This window comes from Periplaneta americana, chromosome 13, assembly GCF_040183065.1.
Source record: "Periplaneta americana isolate PAMFEO1 chromosome 13, P.americana_PAMFEO1_priV1, whole genome shotgun sequence".
NCBI classification, from domain to species: domain Eukaryota; kingdom Metazoa; phylum Arthropoda; class Insecta; order Blattodea; family Blattidae; genus Periplaneta; species Periplaneta americana.
The window spans coordinates 99,900,878-99,921,165 of NC_091129.1; the positions used below are offsets into that span (position 1 = coordinate 99,900,878).

General features: G+C 35.4%; 1 protein-coding gene and 1 non-coding gene across 2 annotated transcripts in view; both read left to right on the plus strand.

The window, feature by feature from the left end:
- spz3 (Spaetzle domain-containing protein 3) overlaps nucleotides 1-20,288 on the plus strand; it is a 339,160-nt gene that overhangs the window by 166,570 nt on the left and 152,302 nt on the right. The gene's annotated exons all lie outside the window — the stretch shown is intronic.
- Nucleotides 9,457-9,528, plus strand: TRNAW-CCA (transfer RNA tryptophan (anticodon CCA)). Its single transcript has one exon. It is a non-coding gene; the product is annotated as a tRNA-Trp (tRNA).

Sequence of the window (20,288 nt, forward strand, 5' to 3'; positions counted from 1 at the left end):
CACTGAGTTAACTTAACTGAACTGACTCACTTCCTGGCTGTGACTGACCCACTGAGTTAATAGAACTAGGCTGACTCATTGACTCTTTGCCTGACTGGCTGAATTCCTGTGGTTTTTAATACCGTGTGAGTCCCGTCATTGAGATTAGGCAGGCAAAGAGATCACTTTTTCGTGATTTAAAATGTTCTCTTCTACTGTAGATGACCTCGGGGATTCCCGACCAGTTGTCAAGAGAATTCCTGCTGACCAGATACTTAGGGAAAAAAATCGACATTCATTGTATGCCATCGGTTGTAATTCGAATTTAAAGGGGGAGGAAGGACAAATATCTACTGAGCAAAGTATACATAAAAGAAGCTAGTGTAACTAATACCTTGTCTGTATACCGGTAAAATAAACAAGCTGTCAATTGTATGCGAATATAAAAATGAATAAAGAAATTACTATTTCCTAACATACTATAACAGATGTTTCCAACCTGCGGGGCGCCCGGCCCTAGGGCAAGGCGTAGTCTGCAGATACCTTCCTAATAATATATTTGGCAACCCCGGCCATCCACTCGACATTTTGTAATAACATAGCAGACCTCATGTTTCGCTCGTGTACTACAATAATTCTATTAATTTTATTGACATGGTATTTATTATAAACTGGTACTTTGCAAGGTGTGAGACTGGCCCCTTCGAGAGGACACCGTTCGATATTCTGGCTCAACCGCCTCCTCATAGTGCTGTCATGTTTACATTTAATACCTTGGAACAAGTTGCAATTGAATGGCATATCAAAGCGTGGTCAATTGACCTCGACCATCATTTACTCCTGAAGACTTCGAACAAACACTGGAAATTCAAAAGCAATAGGATTCCTTGCTCATATGGTCAGTATGACGTAAGGAAACCGCTTGAGACAACACAGAACAAGCAGAAACAAATAACACATACCCATACATACACACATAGACCCAAAATATTTTGCCAATCTTTCCTATTTTCAGCCTTCCTCTTAGTCTCCGCATATGATCCACATATCATAATGTCGTCTATCATCTGTTATCTTCTTCTGCCCCGAACTCTTCTCCCGTTCACCATTCCTTCCAGTTCATCCTTCAGTACAGTACGATTATTTAGTCCTGACAGTCGCAGGCGATGTGCGCCTTGGTCAGGCGAGTTCATTTAGTTACGCCAAGGGGTGTTTGGGTTATTCACTCGCTTGCCTTCGAAGCGGTCGGATGTCATACGTGCGGTATAGTGGTATGCTTCCAGTACAATTAAGCTGTACTGCATTCCTTTGCCGACCGCTCGCCCTTATCTCTACTCCGGAACTCTCCCCACTCCTCCTATTATTTCCCCTCTTTCGCGTCGCTGAGCTGTCAGGACTAAATAATCGGTCTGTACGCAGTTTCTTCTCAGCCAGTGACCTAAACAATTCCTTTTTCTCTTTCTGATCAGTTTCAGCATCATTCTTTCTTCACCCACTCTTTCCAACACAGCTTCATTTCTTATTCTGTCTGTACACTTCACAAGCTCCATTCTTCTCCATATCCACATTTCAAATACTTCTATTCGTTCCTCTTCATTTCGTCGTAATGTCCATGTTTCTGCTCCATACAATTCCACACTCCACACAAAGCACTTCACTAGTCTCTTCCTTGGTTTTTTTTTCCAGAGGTTCGCAGAAGATGCTCTTCTTTCTATTAAAAGCTTCATTAACTAATAAAGGAAGATATAGGAATATTAAAAATCAGGGTATTGGACGTCTTCCATTGCTGACAACACCACACATCTCAGCGTGTTTGCCGACTATACGTCAGTTATGCCCAACATCAAATAGTATGAAGAAATATCTTATTTACATTCAGATGTTCGCTTCGTTTGCGACGTCCATCGCGCTGATCACGTTACCCCATCCTTCCAAAATCTATAAACTAGCTTCGGCTTAACGAACGTAGAAATGTTCATTCTCTTGTTCTCCTTCTCCAAGTCATTCAACTTCTACACCTATCTACCTTGCCACCAGCTTCAGTTACCAATCATCGTATCACAATTTCTACACATGCACATAAAATAGCCATATACTGGCTATACCAACACAAAAAACATCAACGTATCCATCACTATGACATCAGAGACTGTCAGAATTTAACAGTATTCAAAAACAAACTTACTAAGCATATTTTTTTCTGAGAAGAGTGCAATGTAGTAAACTAAATATTTTAACTTTCTTGTAGAAGTGTAAATGTTTCGAAATTGTTACTGTTTTGTTTCTCTCTAAATTTGTACAATCACTTATTAGTTATCTTTAGATGTTTAATTATTTCCTTTAATAACTAAATACTGTAGTCCTACATTATGCAAATAATAGCTATAAGCCATATTTGAACTTTTTTGTATCTACTGTGATTTCATCCCTATATTTATATTTCTCCTAACCTCTTTTTGCATTTTTGTTTTTGTATCAGTATTTTTCCTAATATTTCTCTTTCTTATTTACTTATTCTCACCGCATTTGATCTTTTTTTTTTTTTTTTGTATTTGTATTTTTGATGGTGTGGTAGAGAAGGTCTAATGGCCTTAACGCCACCACATTAAATAAATAAATAATTAATGTATGCACCATCCTTCAGTAATCATTACATATCTGCCTGTATTTAAAGCGACAATGATCTGACACAAACGTTTAGAAAGAAATCGTCTTTGTATGTCTATAAATAGCCTACTCCAGAAGTTGTTGGAAAAGCGGAAGAAAAAAGAAAGGATAATTCATTTTCTTTGTTTTACTATTACTATTATTGTTATATTATTATTATTTTTATTATTATTATTATTATTATTATTATTATTGTTGTTGTTGTTCATTCATATTTTTTATATTTTTTGTGTATATTTTAGTACCCGCTAAGTACAAAGTAAAACTTACAAAACCATTTAGGTCTCGTGGAACTAGGATTTACTCGTGGAACTCTGAGGTTCCGCGGAACATTCTTTGAGAAACGCTGCTGTAATAACATAGAATAGTCACTTTAAAAGTATCATTTTTTAATATTATGTAAATGTTTAAAGAATGATAAGACTTAGGGTAAACATTGGTAATTTCGTGGCAGTGGTTATTTCGTGATACTTTTTCTTTGCTCTTTCGTGAATTAACCAATGGTGTTACGAGATTCAAATTTCCACCAAGGGATTGCATATGTTGTCCAGTTTCCAGAAACATACAACTGCGCTTTTTGTGCCTATTGTAGCTACTTCAGTGAGCTTTTATGTTTGGAGAGAGCAAGTTAGCGTCGACTTCTCAGGCGTACAAATTTTGTGGATGTTTGTAATTACATTACAAGCTTATTACTAAAGGTAAGCATATGATATTTGGTACAAAGATTTATTACATATTAATGAAATTTTAGGAAATGTTTTTGGAATTTTAGATACAGCTGTAGTCGCCATATAGGCTTAGATTTACTGATAGAAATCTTAGCTGTTTGAGGCGAAATTTTGTTGAGTATTAAGCGTTACATTTCATATTATTTTAAAAATTGTATTACAATACGAATTTCAGAAATCTGAAGATAAGATGTGATAACAAAAAAGAAAAGGGGGACGCAATGGGTTCAGTGTAGCTTCTGTTTGATTTGTTATCATGCTAAGTGTCAATGATAAGTGCTAGATGACTTACTTGCAAGAATTGTGACAGAAGATGAAACATGGCTCCACCATTTTGGACCGGACACAGAGGCAGACAATGGAGTGGCATCATGCAAATTCACCAAAGATATATAAATTCAAAAGTGCACTTTCAGCAGGAAAAATTATGGCTACTGTGTTTTTCAATTCAGAAGGACTCTTGCTTGTGGACATCATGCCACACGGAATCACCATTAATTCTGACGCGTATGTGGCAACTCTCAAGAAACTTCAAGCTCGACTGAGTCGTGTTCGACGACATCGGGAGAAGCAGGATGTTCTGCTATTGCACGACAACGCACAGCCATATGTCAGTCACAAGACCACAGATCAGGTCAGAAAATTCGCATAGACAACACTGAAACACCCGCCTTACAGTCCTGAACTGGCACCGTGCGATTACCATCTCTTTGATAAACTGAAGGATCCCTTCGCGGAACGAGGTTAGAAGATGACTCCCTTGTGCACGCTGCTCAAGAGTGGCTCAGACGTGTTGGTCCAGACTTTTACCGTGCTGGTCTACAGGCCCTCGTTCCTAGGTTACGTAAGGCAGTTGAAAGGGACGGGGATTATGTGGAAAAGTGACATTTTGTTCCTTAAGGATGCATCTACATTCTGTGAAAATAGCAAAGCTGTAGGATAAAAATTTAATGTTTAAACAAACGTTATGCATTACTTTTGGAGTTACCCTAGTAATACAGGCTATAGTAAAGTCCGTAATAAAAGTGTTCACCCTTTCAGTCAAAGAAGATGCCATTTCAATTTCAATTTTTACTTTTATTTCATTCTTATTATGTGTTGATATGTATTTCTATGTTTTCTTGCTATGAATATTAGACGGAATTACTATGTTTGAAGTCTTGTAACAATAAATGAGAATTTAATTTGACTTTAATGAATTTTTCCACAATTCTTCTACCTCTCACGAAATTATCAATGTAATATCACGAAATTACTAAGGTTATCACGAAATAACCAACCTTTTAGCTTAAGTTGTAAAAGTGGTTTTTGGCACTTGTTCAAGAACGTGTCCAATCTTTTGTCTCCAAATTTGTACAGCAAATTATCATCTTTTAGATGAAAAAATCGCAATAAGGATATATTTACACATTTGCATTTTAAATTAATTTTCATGAAATTATCACGAAATTACCAATGCTTACCCTACAGGTTTAATTTTCTGTGCTAAGATTTTCTAAAAAAATATATAATGTACCTCTTACGTTTATCTCCTTACCTTAACTAACAATATTTCCTCTTTTTCAGGTAAGTTGACTTGATATCCATCTTGTTAAGAATTCCTGTAAGTGAGACTTCTTGCTTAAAAGTGAGTATTGAGCTTGAAATAAATTTATATTTTTGATTATGTAACTTCAGCCGATTATCATTAACAGGCACTATATTAAATAGAATAACATATTCGTTCTCTTAATTTCTAAACCATATCCAAAACTTCATAAATACATTTTTCACTCTTAACACTGATTTTAGATCTCATTCGTAACTCAAGATTCAGGTAACCTGATGGAATTCAACTTATATAATATTGTCTAATGATCCTTCAAACTGCATAAAATCAGGACCATCATCATCTTCTTCTTCTTTTTCTTCCTCCGGATTTAGGCTTTTTTACCCTTTTCACCTCCTCTAAAATTGTTCTCGTCATCTTTTCATTAGTCTTCCTACTGATCGTATCTATTTCTGATTAGAATTTATGACTGCTCTTGCAACATGCTTGTCTACTAGCTTGGATTCTATCATACGGGTCTTACAATTTTTTATATTGTTTTATGATCTCTACAGTATTTTCAATGTTTAATTCAGCTCTTATAATGTTACTTCTTTTTTATCTAAGAAAGTATATCCAATTCAGGAATTGCCATTGCTTCATAAAATCTCAGTAGGGTGGTCTTTTGAGACTTTCTTCCTCCTAATGTCCGGTGTATTGTTCCATGAGAAAAAATTGAACTAATTAATTAATTTTTCTTTTAATTCATTGCCTTTCTCATATGACATGGAGCAGCCCAGACTTAAAAAATTTGACTTATTTATTTGTTTTCTTATTTATTATTATGTTTACTTTCATAGGGTGTGCTTCAAGAAATGTCAGTGTCTTAGTTTTATCTGTAGATAGTTTCATATCGTTATTGATGGCTATTTGAAATTAGTCCTCTGCAAAGTATTTTCTGTTTGAACGATGACTATTTGATCATCAGCAAATAAAAGAGTAGTAAAATTTACATAATTGAATTTAAAGTTAAAGACATTGTATTCAACCATATTGCTATGACTTCGTCCGTATAGGTAGGTGATAGGGGACCCTTGTCCTTGATTTATGCATACCGTCATGAACCCATTAACCTTAAATCCATGAAATTATATTTTTTAGTTTCGATCACTACATTAATATACGAGCAGTATTAGACTGACTATTTCGTTTATATGACGTCATTTCATTTTCGGCCAATGAAGTGTAATGAAATTTTGAATTCCAACCAATCACAGTCATACATCGCTCGATTTATCACTATCAATTTATCGCATGGTCGTTCTTTTGTTTAGTCAGTATCGCCAACTGTTTCCACGTAAATCGATAAGCATGAATCCATTGTACTAAATAAAGTGCGAAATCCTACTTCCATATCTACATCTTCATCTTCTAATTCCATGTCCATTGTATCTACAGAAATGACACTCCTTCATAACAATTGTTCATTTAATTAATGAATGAATGAGGTTATTTGTAATTATAGTATAACATTTTTTAAATTAAATTATGATTTCAGCAGATAATTAAAATGTATTTCTGTTATAATAACAAGAGAAAGCGCAATATATGTAATTAACATTTTTAAACCTGTATTTCGTTTTTCTCAATTGGCAATACTGAATAACATTCAATTTCTTTATTGCAGTAATCGTTATTCATCTATTTCGACTTCACAATGTCTGAATAGGTTAAGTATTCATCAATATACAATTATTAACACTTTGTGTCAGCGAATTTAGGGATATATTATTTACATTTTTAATTTATTCACGAAATAGTCCTAATAAATGTCACTCGAGGTCTGAGATTTCCCAAATAAATCCACTCGCTTCGTGGATTTATCGGAAAATCTCAGACCTCTTGTGACATTACTATAGATTATTTTCACATACATCGCTAATAGGTATTTGAACCTCAGCTATTTTTTGGTCTTCAACAAGGTCTGAAACTGCTACAAACAAAGTTAACTTTCTAACCCATACTTGTGCAAAATACACACCGTCTCCTCTTGTATTAGACACTTCATACGTGTCTCGCAATATATGTACCGTTGCCAGCATCAGATAGAAGAATTGCGGAAGTAACTCCATAGGGAAGTAAGTGTTACTTACGTAATACCGCTGGCGTTTCAAACGTGTAATGTTGATATAATAAAAAAAAAACTGTAACTAGCTCCAACACATAATTTGGCTTTGGGGCATAGTTTATAGCGTCCGTGATTAAAAAGATGTGGATTAATATTTTAAGTGACAGTTTCGCATTTCATGCTGCGATTTCTCTGTAAATCAGACTTTCCATTTCCATCAGAGAGTTTTGAAATAAATTTGCAATTAATGCATCAGAAAACTGCAGGATCTGGGTTTGTTTTTCAAGACTTCAGCCTTTGTATAATTATATTTACAGTACAGTAATTCCGGGCAAACTGGGAATTCCAAGGAAAAAGTGTTTTTCAGAAATATGTGTTTATTATTGGTGTAAGATATAAATAAGGCTCTAAAATTAAATATTATAATGTTTTATTTTTAAAAGAAAAATATTTTACAAGTTCTATGAGCATTGAATCTAAGTGGTCTTGGCTGGGTAATTAAGTAGGCCCTGCTGTTTTTTCTCCCCTACAGTTTGCAGCACTTACTCATAGAGATATCGGCTGTTAATGTATGTTTTCAAGGAGATATTGTTGAAGAAATAAATGAAGGGTTCAGAGCCATAGTGGGTCAAGCGCCATTTATTAAAAATAGAGAAAGCAAGGGTTAAAGTTAAGTGAATACCATAGTTTAATGAAGATTGACATATCATTTAGTTTTAATGTGTATACTTTATATTACTTGCCATATGTTTCCATTGAACTACGGTAATAACTTCATTTTAACCCTTTTTTTACGGTTTTAGTAAATGGCGCTTGGCCCACTATTGTTCTCAACCCTTCAAATGTCTGCACTATTAATTCCAGATCAACAGGATCAAGGAACTTTTTAATCTGTAAGCCTACTATATTGTTTCTTCCATTTATTTTTAGTACTTTGGGTTAATAACAATAATTAACCTGACAGTTTAAGTGAATATTTTGACTTAGAAATGTCACAGTTGTTTCGAAACTGGAAAAATGAAGGACATTAACTCATGTGTAACATCCGTGACAAAATGTGTGTAACATCTGTGACATGGAAGAAACAGCTATAAAATATTTACCGATTATGTTTTTTGTGATCTAATTGGATGCCATGAGATTTGCATAGCTTTTACGTTGACAGTTTGAGGATGAATCTCTTTTTACTTGAGGCAGAGACCTGAGTTTTACACTTTTTGTTAATAAGGTGTGAAGTGAGTACACATTCTTGTAACATTCGTGACGGAACCTTTTCTTTATTTTCTGCAATAATAATAAAGTTTATTCAACAACTTTTTTTCTGTAAAATAATACTGATCTTCTAAATTGATTCTAATAATAAAAGTTGAGAAAAGTCATTTCATTTTCAATACACCATGTCCCGCTTAGAGGGATCGAGAAATAAGTGATAATTTTAAGTGTAAATAATGGTTTATTAACGTAACTTTTTACATAACTTGATGTAAAAACCCTCCGAGTTTCGGACAATGCTGAATGCGCCTTGAGTTACTCTGCAGACATCTAAACGACGGTATTCAACCTCCCGCCAATTGTTCTGTGGCATTTGTGGAGCCACTAGCGCAGCTGCATTTGTGATGCGTTGTCTCATTTCCTCCAAAGTGCTAGCTCTGCCTCTTTGGTACACAGCATCCTTCACAAAGCCTTAGAAAAAAAGTCCAAGGGGGTTAGATCGGGTGACCTGATTGGCCAGGAAATTGGTCCTCGTCTTCCGATTCACCTATCCATGTACGACAAACACGGCGTTGTACTCGCGTAACAGATTTTTCTTCTGCTAGTCATAGCACACAGGGACTTTCTGTTATGGTGTCCACATGTTGATCGTGATGTGTTCTCCTACAAAATGGCGCCAGGCTTGTTTTAGGAACAAACAAACGAAAGTTACGCATGCAGCTGTTTTCAGACTTTGTTGCGTAAACTTGGACAATATCTCTATTTTGTCAGATGTACATTTCAACGATATCTTTATCCGGTTTTAAGTGGTGAGCATTTATTTCTCGATCCTCTAAGCGGGACACAGTGTACATAGAGTTTGAAAATAGTAAAAATGTAACATCCGTGACAACTGGAATGGATTAGTAGTATTTACTCCAAGATAAGACCCTCCCGCATGTAAGACCATCATAATTTTCAGAAGCCAAAAGTGTAAATTTAATGACATATCTCCATGCTTGCATATGTGGCAATTCATAATGACCGCTACGAAATATCAAAAACCTCTAACTGGAGTTAAAGCTTTGTCTTAGCTATTCCTTATACAATGCCCAGCGCAATTTTCTTTGTGTCAAAATGTTCTACTTGTGATGATAGTTTTCACAAAATGTTTCTAATTATTAGCCCATTATCGCAGTTTAATAAACGTAATATCTCAGCTCGGGCAACCATCTGACCTCGTGGCGCAACGGTAGCGCGTCTGACTCCAGATCAGAAGGTTGCGTGTTCAAATCACGTCGGGGTCACAATAAAGTTTTGTTCGCAAACACAATTTTGAAACTGTCTTAATGAATTTTTTACGACAAAACATGAACAAAACCTAATAAAGATTCTTGACAATGGATAAAGTGTAAGCAAAATAGTGAGAAAGTGAAAGTGAGCGCAAATAGGAATGAGTGAAAATAGTGAGAAAGGGTTAAGAGAAGTGAACAAGTGACAGCATAAAATTAGTACTAATATTTGAACGTTGGAACAGTAAATGAATATAAGAGAAAGATAGGAGAAAAGGTCAAAGAACAAATAGGACAAATAATTCAATATGATAATTTATAGAGAAAAATTGAAATTGAGATTTTAGTGAATAGTAGTTAGAGGATAAAGGGGGTGTGAAAGTAGTATGGAATATTAGATATATTAGGATTCATGAACAAATAGAGAATAGCAAGTTAAATGTAGGAGAAATACTGAAGGGGAGTTTGACCAAATAACAAAAAAAGGTACATAGTGTAATTGGGAGTATTTGTGTAGACGTGTACTGCAAATAATGTGTTATTGTAATAATATGTCAATGGTGGCACCGGATAGAGAAATGTGAGGTACACCATTACATGTAAAGAAGTGCTGTGACGAGATATATCATATCATATCATATCATATCATATCATATCATATCATATCATATCATATCATAATAAAGATTCTAAAGAAAGATTTCGTAAGGATTAACAGAGGCAGGAAGAAGTTATTGCGCGTAATTTTGGTGTCTCACAACAGGTCTGGTGGTAGAGCTGCATTCGATTATTGCAGCAACGATTGTTTTTAGCGTGTTCTGAACTCGTACCTACCGACAGGAAAAGATGAGATAGATATTACATAAGTGTACGTGTACACTGGCGTTCACAGATACCTGACCCCTACCATATTTTTTTATTAATCCGTTTCAGTACCTAGTCGTTCCTCTCGCAGTTAGTAAACAATGTGTATTTTAAGTGAGTCGAATGTCAAAAAAGATAGCGTTTTTGATATCGTATTTTACATTATTGACAGACACAAACAATTACTTGTATTTTATAGTTTAGTGAACTATGTTTAAACATGGATTCATCATCACAGGATTCGAAAAAGAAAAGTTGCAAAGTAAATTTAGTAGCGAATGATTAAAACTTATTAATGGTTAATGGAAGGAAAAAACGATTATAGTGTTCACTGTATTGTGTGCCCTTGGTATTTTAGTGTTTCTCACGGAGGCGAAAATTACATTAAAAAGCACGCTAACACTGCTTTGCGGAAAATGACTAGAAATATTATGATAAAGTCTTCATAGATCTAATGTCTTAAATTAACTTCTGTCATCCCGATTTCGCTCGGGAAAAACTAGCAACTCTGCAGAAAGACGATATTAATTGTATCTTGCAAAGACAGTATTGTACCTATAATTAAAAAGTTTCAGCTTTCGAATACGCGTATATGCGACAGGAACAAATAACATGCTTTGTGCTTGTCCTATAATAGGTTTGTCAAGCGCGAGCATATAAACACGGATTTCTGTTACTTGTGAATGTCGTTAGATCATATTCGTAGCTGTTCAAAGTATTCAGTGCTTGAAACAAAATTATGATTACTTCAAGGTTTTTAATTCAATTATTCAGGTAATAAAACTACTCTTTATTCTAAACTGTCCCAGAAGTAATACCTTTTAACTCAACGCAGGAAAATATTTCCAAAGCATTAAAGAGAATAAACAGCATCTCGTGGAACGTGTTCTGTTATAAGAAAGCGACTATCGCATAATTATCACACCAGATGCTTTTGAATTCCATAGTTTAGATTACGTAAATAACTCCAATATATAAAAGAAATAAATGACTTTGTCGCAACATTGCTATAAATTTAAGACGAAGGACGACAACAGTCCTAATTGCAGCCAATGTGTTAAACAATTTATTTGTGTTTTCATGATAAACGTCTTATTTATGTTGCACTTAGAGTGGAACTTCTGGTGCTCTTTCTAAATCCTTGTATAAGACGCTGTTTCGCTATCGAGAGGCTCTCAGTTCTACTCTGTTTCTTCCTTTATGCTTGCTAATTCAAATGGTAAATGAACCCTTTCAGATCTTGAGTATTACGAACCTAATGATAGGCCTTATGAGTAGTTACGAAACTTCACATATATTAAATCCGAACACACTATTTTCTTCTTTGTAGCATTACTAATTACGTTTCAATACCTTTTTCAGATAAACAACATATAGAGTGAAAGTAATGTAGCTTAACTGTGCAGATTTTAACGGCTTACTCCTTGGATAGAATATAATAAAAAATTATAGTAACATGTTAGTCTCAAATGAGTACTTTTCTGAGAAAAAATAATCATTTTTCCCTAAATGAAGATTGGACATGAAAAAGGTTTTAAGTGCCAGAACCTTTGAAAATTAGTTTTTCAAACAAAAAAAAATAGAGTCTATGTCCCTGACTCAATCCACTGAGAAAAATAGTAAGTCCCACTGTAACTTTATTTAGAGCCCAGCGTCTCCCATAGATGTGCAAAATGTATGATATTACATTACTAGTCGCCGGGTTCGATTCCCGGCTGGGTCAGAAATTTCCATGTAAAGTTTCTACCTCGGGACTAGGAGAGATGGCGGTGCACAACTTCAAATCACTACAGCGTCCACCAATATGCCGGGGTTAAATCCCAAATCTCTCCGCAGTGCATATGAAGGGAAGGCATATGTCACTGTTGATAGTGATTCGTCCGTCGGATGGGGGCGTTAAGCCTGGCGGTCCCCTTGGTGCTATTCGACAGGATTAGGCTACGTGCAGGCACCGGGATTCCCTTTCTCCCTTCCTCATCTTCATCTTCATCACTCATTCCAGACACTACACTTACACGAACACTTACACATACACTAACCCTAGTACACGACATAACTCTCCACAGATACACATCACGTACAGTGTGACCCGCCGAAGTGGTGTACAACTAGAAAATGGGTCACAGTTCTGCCATCTATCCGCAGTATGCGGAATCCGAATCACGCAAGTGAAGTGGGTGGGCATTGGATACACACACACACATTACTAATCGTACAACAAAAATCTATTTGCTACGGTTTGTCTCTTAGGCACTTAGAGCATTTTTTACGTTCAGCCTTCAAATGCGAATACTACTTTGCTCGGTAAATACTATCCGTACGATTCTTATTTTTACTTATCTTTGGAGAAATTGATAAGAAATTATTTATCCCTTTACGGTTTTCCGCTGAAATGAACGGTTTTCTTGCTAATTAAATAAAAAGATTACTTACATAAATTTACAAATGACTTTTAAGGAACCCGGAGGTTCATTGCCGCCCTCACATAAGCCCGCCATGGGTACCTACCCTAAGCAAGATTAATCCAGTCCCTAGCATCATATCCCACCTCTCTCATATCCATTTTATATTATCCTACCATCTACGTCTCGGCCTCCCCAAAGTTCTTTTTTCCCTCCGGCATCCTAACACTCTATATCTATTTCTGGATTCGCTCATACGTGCTACAGGCCCTGCCCATCTCAAACATCTGGATTTAATATATTTTTATTTGGTTATTTAACGACGCTGTATCAACTACGAAGTTATTTAGCGTCGATGAAATTGGTGATAGTGAGATGGTATTTTTCGAGATGAGGCCCAGGATTCGCCATAGATTACCTGACATTCACCTTACGGTTGGGGAAAACCTCGGGAGAAAAACCCAACCAGATAATCAGCCCAAGCGGGGATCGAACCCGCTCCCGAGCGCAACTTCAGACCGGCAAGCAAACGCCTTAACCGACTGAGCCACGCCGGTAGCTTTTAATATTCTTAATTATGTTAGGTGAAGAATACATGCGTGCAGTTCTATGTTGTGTAACTTCATTCTTCTGTAACTTCTTCCCTCTTAGCCCCAAATATTTTCCTAAGCACCTTATTCTCAAACATCCTTAGCCTCTCCTCTCTCAAAGTGAGAGTCCAAGTTTCACAACAATACCGAATTATTTCTTGCCATTAGTAAGTCTGGCAATCGTACTGGAGTGACCAAGGGTCGGAACTCTGCTGTTGACACAGAATGCGTGTGTTTTTGTACGTGAGCCGACGATGCGCTGTTACCAAATTACGCAGACTTTCAGCCTAATTTTCTAATTCAATATTCTTCGGAACTTAAAATTGAGATAATTGGTTTATGATAACGTAGAAACGTACACAATCCAGTAGCAACAACACGCAAAACCCTATTGAAACATCCGTCACAGAATTTTGTTTCACAGCATTCAGCATTCGACTCGAACCCCGCCTAAAGAGGGTTCACTTCAAAAGTCCATCGCAGTCCTAATCGGACAGAGTAATTTCGAAGACCGATCTGGTTCCCCAGGCGTGACGCAACACTGTAGGGTATTCCGAGACTTCATCCTCGTCGGAGATTGGAACGTGAACATGCAGCTTTTAGTGGATGCAAAACCAGTTCTGAGTGTGATGATGAGCCAGAGTTATTTGATTGGGAGGAACCGAATTCTTCGCAAGCGGAAAACCCCGGATGCGGATGCAGGGAGAGCATCCCGGACATCTCCAAGGATCCCCGTATAACCGTTACATTAAAACAAGTCAATTAGAATGTCTCATCGCTATGAAAGTCCGCATAGATTTCACGCTCTGAAATTGCGACAAATTGTATATCTAGGTTAGATGTGCAATATTGGTTATTAATTCTAAGAACGAAACGGACCAAAGGGTTGAAATCCTGAAGTGGATGATCGAGAAGTATGTCTGTATATTTAGTTATGTAATTTATTATAAATATTATAATCAATTAAAAATAATATAATAATACCTGGCGTGAGAATCCATAGAAAGTCTACAATACAAGACTTTTAGCTTTATTTCAGCTTTATTTTCCTCTCAGAAGACATGCTAAAGATTTAATTACCCTTTAAAAGCCAACGACCTTAGCTGGGTTCGAACTCGCGAATATTGAAAGAATCGATAGAAATTGAGACGGTAGCCAGAAAAAGGGCCCATAAGCAAAAATCATGTTTCGAGGAAACAGAGATTGAAAGATTTATTTTTATGTAACTGCGATTTGAATGCACTTTTACCAAAATAACAATTTGTATACTGTTAGAATAATATCTGTCTACAAGTTTTTGTTAAATAATGCATTGCGACTTTAATAGTGTTATAAATAGTATATATTTTATTGGAGTATTTTATAGGCCCTTTTCCAGAGAACAAATTCATTTTATAAAAATACTTTCAATATGATTATATTTTAGCAGAAATTAAACATCAGCATTGAACAATGCACATTATAGAGGTTTAGAAGTTCATAATCATTGTAGTGAAATAATATTTCTTACATATATCTCATAGTTGCCTACGTCATAAATTGTACCGAATACATAAAAATCAAGAATATCTGTTAAGTACCAGAATACAGATTACAGGTTATTTATTATTAATCTATAATGGATTCACACTCACTTCAAAGTTTATCTTCAGAGTGCAATTTACACTTTAGTGCACATCCTGGATGGACTCACACTCACTTTGAGGATCATCTTCACTGATGTTTGCTGAATTCCACAACTACGCAAGGGTGTATGGGTTCATTCAATTAGCTACCCTGCCCTCTGTTTACAAGATATTGAAACGAAACTTTGTGAGCAAGTAGATTTTAAAACGGAGAATCGAATTAAACATTCCCGAAAAAGGGTCTATAGAACTATGTGCTCATTTCCCGGCTATCGCCTCAATTATAAAAGAAAAGAGAAAAAAGAAGATAAATAGGTCTGCCGTTCATTACAGAAATGAGGAAAGAATGGACATGTAATCAAAGGAAGAATTCAGAGTTTTATATCTGAATTATTGTAATGTACTGATGTATATATGATATTTCCGTGAAGGAATTCTGCGTTATCATATGATGAAGGATGGATGGAGTGGAGAAAAATTCTCGCCGGCACCGGTACTCGAACCCGGTTTTTCAGCTCTACGTGCTGACGCTTTATCCACTAAATCACACCGGATTCCAGTCCCGATGCCGGATTGAATCCTCTCAGTTTAAGTTCCATCTCTTAGTTTCTCTTTAGTGGCCAACCCTCATGCACTGTGTCACAGATGTGTGACAGTGGCACAATATCCAACACACTATGTGCAGGCGTGCACTCATTACGAGTGACTAAGTGGCCGGGATCCGACGGAATGAGCGCCGTCTTAAATCACTAAGTGATTATTTACGCATATCATATCATTGTAATATACCGAAGTACATATGATATTTCCGTGCAGGAATTCTGCGTTATCATATGATGAAGTTGTAATGAATCTTAAAATGTAGTATTTCCAACTCAATTGCAAATTAAATAAATTTAATGAACACTGTCTATGCCCCTTTCCTGACACTTGAGGAAAGAAATGTCAAGGCGTAACCTCAGTTCAGCAGATAAAACAACGAGAAGGCTGCACGACAGAGTATTAGCCACCACTTAATATATTCTGATTACGACATAAATGTCTCAAAACGGAAACTGGATATGCTAATACAAAAATTTGCAAATACATGTATTCACAACACTAGTCCATGGAGATGTCTAATTAAATTCAAGAGAATTAATTTATTTTCTTTGAAAGACCAGTTTTGAGTCCATCTTAATTTAGGTGGCGCCATGATACGTGCTTGAACGATAGAAGTACAGTATCTGTCAGTGTAAACCACGCACTAAGTTATACATTTAATGTCCTAACACTGTTTTCTCAGTTTTCCTGCAAATGTGTTAAAAGGATTGTTTTAATAAAAAGCATACAATATTATTATTATTTATTATTATTATTATTATTATTATTATTATTATTATTATTATTATTATTATTATTACTATTATTAAGTTTAAAAAAATTCTGTTCTGAGGGCAACAACGACACTTAGAATATGTTTCAGGAATGAAACTACAATTTTTTTTTTTTGGTTTGAATGTTTAATCATTGTTTCTGTTTACAAATCGAAATTACGAATCGATGATGACAGAAGTAATAAATAAAGGACATGTAATGTATTTTTTTGCATGATCGTATTTTTTGTTGTATTTACAGCTATTGTTGTTAAGCCTTGAAAGTTAGAATTCCTATACAGAAACTTATTGCTAGGGAAACAATTCTTCATAACATAAAACTATACTGAAATAGACCCATTACAGTGCTCTTATTGTTTTATTGATTTATTGATAAAAATAGTCGTTGTATCACAGATACATAGACAAAGTCAAAAGAAAAACAAGATAAACATACTAAAATACTACAGAGTGTAACAAAAGTTTCTGGTAGAGTGAAAATTTTAGTTTTTTTTTTTTTTTCAAATATTTGATGGTAAATATTACATTTTCAACCAAATTAATAATAAAGGATTGCATCACACCACAATCAAGTAGTTCCAACTCCTACACCATAAAATTTGGTCATGGTTCCTGAGAAAATGGAAACTAAACAAGAGAATAATTTTAACATACTGTTACAGAAACTTTTGTTACACTCTGTATATAAACACTAGTTTCCATAAATTAATTTATATCATAAAAAGGTTTTTGATTAACCAGTCACAAATAACACACCTAAATCTATTAAAATTAACAATATTTGCACTATAAGCAAGTTTATTAAACACAGACAATACAATTGATGTAAACCGTTGTTTAGACTTGGCTAATCTAATCCTAGGGATCACAAGTTGGTAATTATGTCTTGTACCATAATGATGAATCTCACTATGTGTATAATAACGTTTAAATTTGATTTAATTTTAATCAAACAATGGAAAATATACAAATTCACAACAGTTAAAATTATTTCAGAAATAAACAAAGGTCTGCTGTGAGCATCAAAATCAGAATCAGTCAAAATGCGTATTGCCTTTTTTTTTTTTTTTTTTTGCAAAAGAAGTACTTGATCAATTTTCTGACAATTTCCGCACAAATGAATACCATAAGTAATAATGCTATTTAAAAAAGCAAAATATGAGGTTTTAAGAAATTCTTTAGATACAATGTATCTAAGTCTCCTTAACAAATAGATTACTCTTGACAATCTAATACACAGGTCTCTTAGTTACCATTACAGTTCAGTTTTTGGAATGCTTTGAAATAATATTTCTCTAAATTCACGACGCAAAATATATTGAATTTGCAATTTTATAAATATGACCGTGCAAAAAATGTTGTACAATACACGTTTGTGAAGTGCATAACAAAATCTCGGAGACTGATAAAAACTCGTTCTGCTCGTTTTTCAAATTTTTCCTCGATTTTGCAAAAGCACTTCTCAACCTTGCATCGTAATATACCACAACTTCATATGATTTTAATCGGTTTATTTTACGACGCTTTATCAACTGCTATGTTTATCTCGCGTCTGAGTGAAATGTAGGTGATAATGCCGGCGAAATAAGTCCAGGATCCAACGTCTAAAGTTACCCAGCAATTGTTCTCAATGAGTTTAAGGAAAACCACTGAAGAAACCTCAACGTGGTGACATGTCCTGATGAGGATTTGAACCCGGATCCGCTCTTTTCATGATCAGACATGCTAACCTTTACTCCACAGCGGTAGACTCTTCATATGAAACGACATTCCGCAATTAAGCTCAGAACAAATTTTCTACTACCTATTGTTCACTCAAAGTGTATCATATGTGTCTATTATAACTTGAATATTGTATAACTTGCGATTACAAATCAAGCCATTGGTCGCATAGGTCTGTAGCTTCTCTCGATGCCGAGATATTACTGAAAGAGGCCGCGAGACATTGCTATAATCTGTCCAAAACAACTTCCGACCTGACAAATGGCGCCTTTAGCATGTTACCATGGCAACCATTCAAATCAACCAATCACGAGAGACGCGTAACCATGGTAACGGGACGGTGTTGCCGTGTCTATGTTTACAAGTTGTACGTGAATACCACGGCCTAGTGGTGAATACAGTGCCCGGCTTTGTGAGAATTAAAAATATTATTTAGTTGTATTATTGTTTTAGTGTATCGATAATTGTTATGTTTAAATTATATTACACGTATTATCTTCGTTGTCATTGGTGGAGTGTGTGGCTAGTGTGTGTTTTCTAGTTTCTGCGAGAGTTTCTAAACAGGTGACTTGTGCAATGTCGGAAGGAAGGAAAGACAGACGGAGAACAAAGAATATTGTACGAGTACAAGGTGTCCCGTTAAAGAATCAAGTGAGAGAGAGGGTGTGTGGTATGTAAGAGAGTATTTTGGGAGGGAAAAAGATAATGGTGAGCCTCTTTTACCTTTGGCGCAAGTCGTAATGAGAACTGCTGCTTGTGTTAAAATTAATAAGAACGCTGTTATCGATATTGGAAAAGAAAAAGGCCGTGCAGATTTTTAATCATAAATATTTTTATAGTTTACAATTTTTTCAACGTCTTTCTAACAATATTACATTGAAGAATAACGGCACTCATAAAAGTAGAGGCTTCGTATTAAATTTAAGCCCGTTTTTACAGTTTACAGTTCTTTCGACGCTTTTCTAACGGTATTACATTGAAAAATACCACTACTACTACTACTACTACTACTACTACTACTACTAATAATAATAATAATAATAACATAATAATAAAAATAATAATGTACACAAGTTTTAATGCCTAGTGTTCAACAAATTGGTTAGAAATGTATGTGTTTATGTTAGCCGTTCATTACCGCACTCTATCGGCAGCGCGCTCGCTTACACGAAAGATGGGCAACATGATAACACTGCTCCCCCTTCTCTGTAAACTGTCAAGTCGTAAGTAGTTTTAGTCAAGGTATACTATTATACGCAAATTTGGAACTCTCATTTCCGTAGTGATGGGAGATGGAGTAATTTGGCGTGGTCATACAAATTATATTAATTCATGTCCCAACTACTAATTGCATTAGCATTCGGCTATAGCTCACACTGTTGTTACAGTATTTGAATTCTGTCAATTTTTGTTTCACCGTGGATCCCAGAACGGATGTTAATACTCAATGCAGTAAAGATGCAGTCTATGTCAATACTATTACCATTCCATACATAAGATGAAACAGTATGGCAAAGTTGTACTGCCCGGTATTGGAAGTTGTGTCCACGTATCCGTTGATCGATGACAGAAGCAATAGTTACCCATTCAAGCGATAAATCACGAACAGGAACAGTTAGTATTCATCATCCACACCTCCAGTAAGTGATGCTGTCTATTCAGAAATATCACGCCAACTAAATGCATAGAATAAATAAATCGAAGTTGCAAATGCGTCTCGTTTTAAGATAATATTATCAGCCCTCTCTCCTCGCACTTCTGAGGACGCAAACAATTCACATATCGACAACAAGCAGCTGTCCTAGTTGGATCCCGGGGAACGTATTTTGAGAGACACCAGATTTTAAACTATTTCTTTTGAGCGAAAATCCTTTTAAGTAGCTTGGTATTTTAGTGTTGTAATTTTTAACGAACTGTACAGAAGAAATGGCATTACAGTACTATACGCTTACCTTAGATGTAAGACGGAAAAAACGTACTCCAAATTGTTTAACCTCTTAATGTTATACAGTGGAAGCTCTTAAGTTCGACATCCTATAGTTCTACTGTTTACGTAGGAGAATTAGACACGCCACTATAAGTGCACTAAGAAATGGGTTTGCCATTTGAATGCGATTTGGTCCTGTGTCTTGTAGTGATACTTTTGTTAAAGGAAAATAGAATATTTTATTGATTAGGACATCCATATTTAATCAC